This window comes from Hordeum vulgare, chromosome 6H (genome assembly GCF_904849725.1).
Source record: "Hordeum vulgare subsp. vulgare chromosome 6H, MorexV3_pseudomolecules_assembly, whole genome shotgun sequence".
Taxonomy (NCBI): Eukaryota; Viridiplantae; Streptophyta; class Magnoliopsida; order Poales; family Poaceae; genus Hordeum; species Hordeum vulgare.
This window is the reverse complement of record NC_058523.1, coordinates 100,434,594-100,447,005: the sequence shown is the minus strand read 5'-3', so window position 1 is coordinate 100,447,005 and position 12,412 is coordinate 100,434,594.

Below are 12,412 nucleotides of genomic sequence, written 5' to 3'. Positions count from 1 at the left end.
TTGAGATACCCATTAGACTAGGAGAGGAAGGAGAGATGCTTCTCCCTGAGAGATATCTGGATTATGACAGCATGGTTCGCCATGATTTTCTGGATAGAGATGCTAGTGGACGGATGATTTATAACCTGGTGTTTAGTTAGGGTACTCGAGAGACTATTACTTTGCCTGCTCCTTCTTTGTTTGATCTTCATGCAGGTAGGTACACTATTATGCCCGCGGACATCTACACATATTGGGGCTTGGCCCAACCACAGGCGCCCGTGCCCGAGCCGCCAGTCGAGTACCAGACACAAGTTTATCAGTGGGAGCCAGAGGAGCTCACACAGCAGTGGCATCCACAGTCTGCTCCGGAGTATCCCGGAGCTGGTTATTTCCCACCTTGGGAGTAGACCAAGCTAGGCCAAAAGCCTAAGCTTGGGGGAGTACGTGTTCTCACCGACTTTACATTCATGTTTATGCTTTCACTTTGTTAGCCGGTGTTTACACTTTGCCACTGTATTATCCATGCTAGTTTCTTTATGTTTTCTTGTTTTGTGTCCTTTTGAGAAAACCCAAAAAGATTTTTCTTTCTTCTTTTGCTTGTTGGGAGTTTTCCCGTGTAAATAGTTTTCTTTTTCTTTGTGTCAAGGTAGAAGATATTGGTTACAATGCTTAGTGGTTCTTACATGCTTACCTATTTAGCTTTCAAAGGGCCATATTATTTTGTCATCTACTTTGTGTTTGCCTGCAGATTCAGCTTAGTCCAATGCACTTATTATCGTTTTCATCGTTCGATCGTGCAAATGAAACACAACAATGATGATATATGATGAAGTGACTGAGACTGAAAAGCTGGTATGAACTCTATCTATTTTGTTTTTGTAAATATGACTAGCTTGTCGACCCAGATTTAGCTTTGTTGTGAGAGAACCATGTTTTCAATGACAACTTAGAGATCATAGTTTCTGATGCCATGCTTATTTAGCTGAGAGCTTATAATGGTTTGTCTTGAATGCCAACATAGATTTTGAGATGACTATGATGTAGTATGATAGGATGGTATTCTCCTTTGAATGTTTCAAGTGGCTTGACTTGGCGCATGTTCATGCATGTAGTTGAAACAAAATCAACATAGTCTCTATGATGTTCGTGTTCATGGTGATTTATATCCTGTTCATGCTTGCATTTAATGTTAGTCAAACTCATTGCATCTTGATGACTGTTTTCGCTCTCTAGTTGGTCGCTTCCCAGTCTTTTGCTAGCCTTCACTTGTACTAAGCGGGAATACTGCTTGTGCATCCACTTCCATGAACCCAAAAGTTTTTCCATGAGAGTCCACCATACCTACCTATTTGCGGTATCTACCTGCCGTTCCAAGTAAATTTGCATGTGCCATTCTCTAAACCTTCAAGAAATAAATCTGTTTTGCTTGCCCGAACCACTCATGTGGTGACAGAGGGCTATTGGTATCTTCCATGCTATGAGTGTTATCCTCGACATGTGTTTATTCACAGTCCTTCACGAGAAAGGGGCTGGTATTTGGGATGCCCAGTTCCATGCTTAAATCGAAAACATAACTGTAAAACAAGACTCCCCCCGGATTGATGTTAGTATGGACGGTACCCGAGGATTCGGCTAGCCGTGGAGTGTGATTGATTGGTGGTGGGGGAGTTAAAACTTTACTTTTCTGTTTGGGAACCGCCTATAGCATGAGTAGCATGGAATATATTGAGAACTCTTGGTCATTGCGTTGACAATGAAAGCATGCCACCCAAAATTATTACCTCTGTTTTCAAAGCTTGACCTCTGGCACCTCTGCAAATCAATGCTTCCCTCTGCGAAGGGCCTGTCTATTTATTTTCCTGTCGAGTCATCCTCCTCTTATATAAGCACCAATTAGAGAGCACCTCTATCATTTTTATGCTTTGCTTTTGATTGATATTGAGTATGACTATGACTGGATCTTCGTTGCTATGAATTAGAATGTTTAGTGAGCCCTTGATCTTTGAAAGTGCTCTCATTTATGTTTTGCAGTCTCAGAAAGAGCTAGCGAGATACCACCTATTCATATTGCTTCATGCTTGTTTTGATTGAAGTGTTGGTATTTGAAACTCATTATTATTTGCTCGTTAGCTGATTATGCCAATGATATTAGTTTACCGTGAGACCTTTGTGTCATTTGCTTATGTGGTTAACTTGTGATCTTGCTGAAATTCTGGTTATGAGTTAGACATAGTTGCAACAACAAGATCAAACCGAGTTTGCCAAGGTTTTTCTTTCTCTCTAAGTTTGTCAACTGAGTTGCTTGAGGACAAGCAAGGTTTTAATCTTGGGGAGTTGATACGTCTCCAACGTATCTACTTTTCCAAACTCTTTTGCCCTTGTTCTGGACTATAATTTGCATGATTTGAATGGAACTAACCTGGACTGACGCTGTTTTCAGCAGAATTGCCTTGGTGTTATTTTTGTGCAGAAATCAAAGTTCTCCAAACGTCCTGAAAATTTACGGGGAGCAGTTTTGGAAAATATAAAAAATATCTGTGCCAAGTTCCACCTCAGGGGGTGGGCCAGTGGGCCACAAACCCCTGCTCCGCCACCATCCCCCCTGGTGGGGGTGGGCAGGCTTGTGGGGCCCACAGGCACCTGCCGCCCCCAACTCCAGCTCTATAAGTTGCCTTTCGTCCCAGAAAAAATAAAAGGAGAAGTTTTCGTCGCGTTTTCGATACGGAGGCGCTGCCACCTCCTGTTCTTCATCTGGAGGGAAGATCTGGAGTCCGTCTTGGGCTCCGGAGAGGGGAAATCGTCGCCGTCGTCATCATCAACCTTCTTCCCTCTCCAATTCCATGAAGCTCTTCGTCGTTCATGAGTAATCTATTCGTAGGCTCGCTGGGCGGTGATGAGTAGGGTGAGATATATCATGTAATCGAGTTAGTTTTGATGGGGATTGATCCCTAGTATCTACTATGTTCTGAGATTTGAAGTTGCTACTACTTTGCCATGCTTAATGCTTGTCACTAGGGCCCGAGTACCATGATTTCAGATCTGAAATTAGTATGTTGTCACCAATATATGTGTGTTTTAGATCCGATCTTGCAAGTTGTAGTTACCTACTATGTGTTACGATCCGGCAACCCCGGAGTGACAATAACCGGAACCACTCCCGGTGATGACCATAGTTTGAGGAGTTCATGTGTTCACCAAGTGCTAATGCGTTGGTCCGGTTCTTTATTAAAAGGAGAACCTTAATATCCCGTAGTTTCCTTTTGGACCCCGCTGCCACGGGATGGATGGACAATAGATGTCATGCAAGTTCTTTTTCCTAAGCACGTATGACGACACACGGAATGCATGCCTACATCACGTTGATGAACGGGAGCTAGCCACATAGATCTCCGTGTTATAGCTGTTGCATGATGAATATCATCCAAACCAATCACCGACCCATTGCCTACGAGTTTGTCCTACTGTTGCTACTGTTGTTACTTGTTTTGCTCTCCTGCTGCTACTACTGTTGCTACTGCTGTTACTTGTCTTGCTCTGGTGCTACCGTTGCTACTACTGTCGCTTGCTACTGTTGCTACTTGCTACTGCTGTCACTACTGTTGTTCCTTGCCACTGCTATTGCTCGTTACACTGCTACTACCTGCTACACTGTTGGTTCACCTACCTGCTACAATCGTTAGGAATAGTCTGCCGTCAACAGATCGTTTCTGACACCGTTGTTATCATACTACTTTGCTGTTACTACTGTGCTTGCAGATACTAATCTTTCAGGTGTGGTTGAATCCGACAAATTCAGCTGCTAATACTTGAGAGTATACTCTCACCTCCTGCTGGCTTACCTACAAATTTGGGTCGAATACTCTACCCTCGAAAACTGCTGCGAACCCACGCGCTGGTGGGCCATCAACAACATTCTTCTAGTCTCATTACTGGGGAGTGCTTTCAGCATTCTTCTGGTGCCTTTGCAGGGGAAGGTTTGTTGTCATAAGCATTCGTCTAGCTAACACTAGAGATTGCAGGATCAACACTTTTCTGGTGCCATTGCCAGGGAAGCACATCTGACGTCAGAATGCTACCTAGCATATTTGTCCTTTGTAACTTCTTTCATGTGACATGAATGTTCAGATCCGTAAGATTCAAAACAATAGTTTGCTATTGACATGAAAACAATAATATTTCAAGCAAACTAGCAAGGTAATCATGAACTTTCGAAATAACAAGGCCAAAGAAAGTTATCCCTACAAAATCATATAGATTGTCCATGCTCCATCATCCCCACACAACTAATTTAAATCATGCACAACCCCGGTATTGGCCAAGTAATTGTTTTCGCACTCTTACTTTCTCAAACCTTTTTCAACTCTCATGCAATACATGAGCGTGAGCCATGTATATAACACTATAGGTGGAATAGAGTGTGGTGGAGGTTGTGAGACAAAAAGGAGGAGATGGTCACATCGACTCAGCGTATCAAAGGGCTATGGAGATGCCCATCAATAGATATCAATGTGAAAGAGTAGGCATTACCATGCAATGGATGCACTTAGAGCTATAAGTATGTGAAAGCTCAAAAGGAGAACTAGTGGGTGTGCATCAACCTTGCTTGCTCACGAAGACCTAGGGCAATTTTGAGGAAGCCCATCATTGGAATATACAAGCCAAGTTATATAATGAAGATTCCCACTAGCATATGGTGGTGACAAAACAAGAGACTCTCAATCATGAAGAACATGGTGCTATTATGAAGCATAATTGTGGAAAAGATAGTAGCATTGTCCCTTCTCTCTTTCTCTTTTTTTTGTTTGGGCTCTTTGGCCTCTTTCCATATCTCTTTTTTTGTGGGCAACTTTTGGCCTCTTTTCTCTTTTTTATTTCCTCACATGGGACAATGCTCTAATAATGATGATCATCACACTTTAATTTACTCACAGCTCAATGCTTAGAATGATGATGACCCTATAGGAAATGCCTCCGGCAGTGTACCGGGATGTGCAACGATCTAGCTTGGCGTATGACGTTGAAACATCTCGCTAGCTATCTTACGATCATGCAATGGCAATATGTAAGTGACGGCACAAGTCATGAGACGGAACGGTGGGAGTTGCATGGCAATATATCTCGGAATGGCTATGAAAATGCCATAGTAGGTAGGTATGGTGGCTCTTTTGAGGAAGGTATATGGTGGGTTTGTGCACTCGCGAAAGTTGCGCGGCACTAAAGAGGCTAGCAATGGTGGAAGGTGAAAGTGCATCTATACCATGGACTCACATTAGTCATGAAGAACTCACATACTTATTGCGAAAGTTTTTATTAGTAATTGAAACAAAGTGCTAAACGCATACTCCTAGGGGAAGGGTTGGTAGGTGTTAACCAACGCGCGATCCCGACCGCAACACAAAGGATGACAATCAATAAATCAATTATGCTCCGACTTCCTAACATAACGGTTCACCATACGTGCATGTTACGGGAATCACTAACTTCAACACAAGTATTTCTAGATTCACAACAACCTACTAACATAACTCTTAATATTACCAAATCCATGTCTCAAAACTATTTGAGAGGAATCAAACTTCTATTTCTAATCAATGCACTTGAAGATGGAAGTTTTATTGTATCCTCTTTGGGTGCCTATCATCTTTGGGACTACTTTCATAGCACAAGCCAACTACCAAGTTACTCAGAGAGAGCACTCTCTAAAAGATATAAGTGAAGATCGAGAGTTCTTATTTCTCCAAAATATGACACCGCCGTGCGCTAAAAGATCTAAGTGAAGCACTTAGAGCAAAGTTATCTAGCTCAAAAGATATAAGAGAAGCACATGTGAGCTAAATTGCCTAACTCAAAAGATATAAGTGAAGCTCATAGAGTATTCTAGCAAATTCACGATGAGTGCATGTATCTCTAAAAAGGTGTGCTGCAAGGATGATTGTGACACAACAAAAAAAATACTCCTACGATACAAGACGCTCCAAGCAAAACACATATCATGTGGTGAATAAAAATATAGCTCCAAGTAATGTTACCGATGGATTGAAGACGAAAGAGGGGATGCCTTCCCGGGGCATCCCCAAGCTTAGGCTTTTTGGTGTCCTTGAATTTGTCTTGGGATGCCTTGGGCATCCCCAAGCTTGAGCTATTTCCACTCTTTATCCCTTTGTCCATGAGAACATCACCCAAAACTTGAAAACTTCACAACACAAAACTTAAACAGAAACTCGTGATATCATTAGCACAAGAAAACAAACTACCACCTCTTTAGGTACTGTAGAAAATTTGATTTCTATTTATATTGGTGTTAGATTACTGTATTCTCACTTTTCCATGGCTAATACCCCCGATACTATCCATAGTTTCATCAAAATAAGCAATCAACACAAGAAAAACAGAATCTATTAAAAACAGACCAACCTATAGCAATCTGTATACTTCGTATACTTCTGGTATCTCAACAATTCTGGAAAATTACTACAGTTTGGGCAATTGGCATATCAACCAGAAGCAAAAATAATCAACTCAAAATCTCTTTCTGGATAAAAATGAAAAATCATTTCGTGAGCGAAAAGTTTCTGTCTTTTACCAGCAGGATCAAACAACCATCACCAAACTAGTCATAAACGTTTTACTTGGCTCAAACACAAAAGATACAATCATAACAGAATTATGATGGTGTGGACGCAACAAAACAGAAAGCAAAAAAGCAAAGATAAATTCATTGGGTTTCCTCCCAACAAGCGCTATTGTTTAACGCCCTTAGCTAGGCATAAGGTGATAGAATCACGTATCGTCGTCTTTGATACTCAAACCATAAGTAGCCCTCATCATGGATTCATAAGGCAATCTTATTTTCTTTCTAGGAAAATGTTCCATGCCCTTCTTTAATGGAAATTGAAATCTAATATTCCCTTCCTTCATATCGATGACAGCACCAATAGTCCTTAGGAAAGGTCTACCAAGAATGATAGGACATGTAGGATTGTAATCAATATCAAGCACAATGAAATCCACGGGTACATAGTTCATATTTGCAATAATAAGAACATCATTGATCCTTCCCATGGGTTTCTTAACAATAGAATCTGCAAGATGCAAATTAAGAGAGCACTCATCAATCTCATTAAAGCCTAGAACATCACATAAAGACTTTGGAATCGCGAAAACACTAGCACCCAAATCACACAAAGCGTTGGATTCAAAGTTTTTGATCTTGATTTTCATAGTAGGTTCCCACTCATCATGAAGTTTTCTAGGAATAGAAACTTTGAATTCAAGTTTCGCTTCAAGAGATTTCATCATAGCTTCGACGATATGATCGGTAAAGGCCTTGTTTTGGCTATAAGCGTGTGGAGATTTTAGCATGGATTGCATCAAGGAAATACATTCAATCAAAGAGCAACTATGATAATTGAATTTCTTGAAATCCAAAGTAGTAGTTTCATTACTACTCAAAGTTTTGATATCCTCTACTCCACTTTCAATGCTTTTAGCATCAAGATAGATAGACTCCGAATCATTGGGGCATTTTTCAACCAAGGTGGATTCATATCTAGCCCCATCATCATTAGGTTTGGCACTAGAAAACAAGGATTCAATGGGAGTCGCACCAAGCACTTTAAGATCTTCGTGATTCTCATCACGAGAACACGCCTTTTTAAGCCATTCATGTCTAGCACGAATTTGGGCGGTTCTTTCTTTACTCTCATTCATGGAAACACACATAGCTTTCAAAGATTCATCCATATTGATCTTGGGAGGAGCACATCTAACTTTCAAAGCATCAATATCAATAGACATTCTATCAACGCTCCTAGCCAAATCATCAATTTTGAGTAGTTTTTCTTATATGGATGCATTGAAAATATTTTGCGAGTTGATAAACTCTTTGATATTACTCTCTAGATTAGAGGGTAATTTACTGTAATTTCCATGAGCATTGTTGTAGGAGTTGCCAAAGTTATTAGAGGGATTACTAGGAAAAGGCCTAGGAATATAGGTTCCTCTAAAAGCATTGTTGTTGCCAAAATTATTCCTACCAACAAAATTAACATCCAAGCTTTCATTGCTACTCTCAATCAAGGAAGACAAGTGCATATCATTTGGATCTAAAGCAACACCTTTACTTGCAAACAATTTCATTAACTCATCCATCTTAGCACTCAACGAGTTAATTTCTTCTATAGCGTGTACCTTTTTACTAGTAGGTGACCTTTCAGTGTGCCACTTATAATAGTTTGTCATGATATTGTCTAGGAGTTTTGTGGCTTCTCTTAATGTGATTTCCATGAAAGTTCCACCGGAGGCGGAGTCCAAGATATTTCTAGAAGCAAAATTCAAACCAGCATAGAAGATTTGTATAATCATCCAAAGACTCAAGCCATGAGCGGGACAATTTCTAATCATCAATTTCATTCTCTCCCAAGATTGTGCAACACGTTCATGATAAAGTTGCTTAAAATTCATGATATCATTACGGACAAAGATAATCTTAGCCGGCGGAAAATACTTGGATATATAAGCATCTTTGGACTTGTTCCTAGAATCAATACTATTTTTGGGCAAAGTTGAAAACCAAGTTTTTGCTCGATCTCGCAATGAGAACGGAAATAACTTCAATTTAATCACATCATCATCCACATCTTTCTTCTTTTGCATATCGCATAACTCAATGAAGGTATTAAGATGGGATGCGACATCTTCACTAGGAAGGCCGGAGAATTGCTCTTTCATAACAAGATTCAGCAAAGCAGCATTGATTTCATATGATTCCGCAGTAGTGGCGGGAGGAATCGAAGTACTAATAAAATCATTATTATTAGTATTCGAGAAGTCACAAAGTTTGGTGTTTTCAGTCATGGTGACTTCAGCAAGCATCCAAGCACACAAGCAAATAGAAAGCAAGCGAAAGAAAAGGGCGAACGAAAAAGGCAAATATTTTTGTAATTTTTTGTTTTTCAGAAGTGGGGGAGAGGAAAACGAGAGGCAAAAATAGTAAATTCAAGAGATGAGTTTGCGACACTTACTTGGATAAGCTTCACTTGATGCTCCCCGGCAACGACGCTAGAAATTATTCTTGCTACCTCTTGAGCTTGCGTTGGATTTTTCCCTTGAAGAGGAAAGGGTGATGCAGCACAATAGCAATAAATATTTCCCTCAGTTTGAGAACCAAGGTATCAATCCAGTAGGAGTATCAAGATGAAGCACCGATGTACCTGCGCAAAAACAGCAAACTTGCACCCAACGCTACAAAGGTGTTGTCAATCCCTTCACGATTGATTGCCAGGTGAGATCTGAAGGCGGAAAGTGCAACAAAGTAAAAGTGTAAGGCGGGAATTATGATGTGAAGTAGAACCGGGGGCCATAGTGTTCACTAGAGGCTTCTCTCAAAATAGCAAATATGACGGTGGGTGGACGAATTACTGCCGAGCAATTGATAGAATCGCGCAAAGTCATGACGATATCTAAGGCAATGATCATACATATAGGCATCACGTCCGAGACAAGTAGACCGATACTTTCTGCATCTACTACTATTACTCCACACATTGACCGCTATCTAGCATGCATCTAGTGTACTGAGTTCATGATGAACAGAGTAACACCTTAAGCAAGATGACATGATGTAGAGGGATAAATTCATGCAATAGATATAAACCCATCTTTCTACCCTTGATGGCAACAACACGATGTGTGCCTCGCTACCCCTTCTGTCACTGGGTGAGGTCACCGCACGGTATGAACCCAAAACCAAGCACTTCTCCCATTGCAAGAATCATAGATCAAGTTGGCCCAACAAAACCCACAACTCGAAGAGAATTACAAGGATATGAAATCATGCATGTAAGAGATTAGAAGAAACTCAAATAAGATTCATAGATAATATGATCATAAATCCACAATTCATCGGATCTCGACAAACACACCGCAAAAGAAGATTACCTCGGATAGATCTCCATGAAGATCATGGAGAACTTTCTATTGAAGATCCAAGAGAGAGAAGAAGCCGTCTAACTACTAGCTATGGACCCGAAGGTCTATGGTGAACTACTCACGCATCATCGGAGAGGCAATGGTGTTGATGAAGAAGCCCTCCGTATCCGAATCCCCCCTCCGGCAGGGCACCAGAACGTGCCCCAGATGGGATCTTGCAGAGACAGAAGCTTGCAGTGGCGAAAAAGTATTTTCGTGGATCTCTCCCGTGGTTTTGGATTTTTCGGGGATTTGTAGGCGGAAGAAGTAGGGAAGAAGAGCCACAGGGGGCGCACAAGCCTGCTAGACGCAAGCCCCCCTGGCCGCGCCTAGGGGGCTTGTGGCCTCCCCTGGTGGCCTCTGCCTTGGTTCTCACGCTCCCTGCGTATCTTCTGTTCCGGGAAAAAAAAATTTCGGAGGTTTTATTCCGTTTGGACTCCGTTTAATATTCTCCTCTGAAAAGGGTCAAAAACACGAAAAAAACAGGAACTGGCACTTGGCGCTGAGTTAATAAGTTAGTCCCAAAAAAGATATAAAAGGCATACAAAACATCCAAAGTTTGACAAGATAATAGCATGGAACCATCAAAAATTATAGATACTGGAGACGTATCCCTAGCCTAGAGTACATCTCAACGACTCCTTCACCATCCTTCATTTTGAACTTATCAAGCTGACTTTGTAGCTCATCCAACTTAGATTCCATGACGTACCTTCATGCATACCAATCAAAGTATCCAAAATTTCCTTGGCATTCTCAAGGCGGCTGATTTTGTTGAATTCTTTGGGGCACGGGCAATTGAATAGAATGCCGCATGCTTGAGAGTTGTACTGCAACATCTTCAATTCATCCATTGTCGCTTCACAATCCGGTTCCTTGCCATCACCGAAGAAATCACCTTGCAATCCAACAGGAACAACAACCCAAACGACGGGGTTAAGACCAAGAATATGCATTTTCATCTTATGCTTCCAACTAGCAAAGTTTGTACCATCAAAATATGGACCTCTATGGTGGTAACTTCTCTCACTAGAAGCCATACTCTCCTAGGTTGTGAAAACAATGCAATGGAGACCAAAGCTCTGATATCACTTGTAGGATCCGAAGTATGTGGGCCAGTTTTAGCAGTTGTAGCAAGTCAAGCACACCCTACACATGCATATCTAAGAGTATTGCAGTGGAAAGTAAAGGTATGCAAATGTAAGTAGAGGGAAGGGATAGGAAGATCAAACACAAAGGTTGACACGACGATTTTTGGCATGGTTTCGATAGGTTGTGCTATCATACGTCCACGTTAGTGGAGACTTCAACCCACGAAGGGTAACGACTGTGAGAGTCCACGGAGGGCTCCACCCACAAGGGGTCCACAAAGAAGTGGTCTTGTCTATTCAACCATGGCTTACGTCCACACATAACTAGCCTCACTCGGGGTAGATCTTCACGAAGTAGGCGATCTCATTGCCCTTACAAACTTCTTGGTTCAACTCCACAACATGAAGTAGTAGGCTCCCAAGTGCCACCTAACCAATCTAGGAGGCACCACCCTCCAAAAGGTAATTGATGCGGTAGAACGATGAACTCCTTGCTCTTGTGCTTCAAAAGATAGTCTCCTCAACACTTAATCACTCTCTCATAGATTTGGCATGGGTAGAAGAGATTAATTGGGTGGAAAGCAACTTAGGGAGGCTAGTGATCAAGTTTCTAGTGGATGGATTGGAATACTTTGATCTCAACACATGAGTAGGTGGATCTCTCTTAGAAAAATGGATATAGCAAGGGTTTGTGTGTTCTGAGTGCTTCCTTTGCGAATGAGAGGTTGTAGAGGGGTATATATAGGCATCTCCAAAAATCCAACCGTTACAACATTATTGCCCAGCTCGGTGACACCCACATGAATCTCGGTGGTACCGACTTGCACTAAATGTGGGAACTTTCAAATTCTCAGTGGGACCGATACAGGAATCTCGATGGTACCGATATGGTGACCTCGGGCAATTTCCAAATCTCGGTGAGACCGATTTCAAAACTCTGAAATTTTGATTCTTGAAATCGACACACCAAAAAGTTGGTCACTGATTTTTGGTGGCACCGAAGTGAAAGTTGGTGGTACCGAGATTCTAGGGTTTGGCATAGGTTCCGTCTGTGGAAAAATTGGTAGGGCCGAGTGGAAATGTTGGTGGCACCGGTTTTGATGTTTAGGCTTTGGACAAAGAATTTTGCGGGAGAATGGCTCAATATTTTTCGTGGCTATCTCTAAGCACTTGAGCAACCAATTCATCATAGATTACTCACCCCTTTTAATAGTATTGACTTTCTTATGGACTCAAAAGTGATTTCTCACAAATATAAAATATAGACTTTGTAGCTTGAAGCTTGGCCAATCCTATTCTTTTCCTTTCATCAAGGGGATTCTCCTCACAAACCTTTAGCCAATGCATCTTTGAACTTTTCTGAAATATAA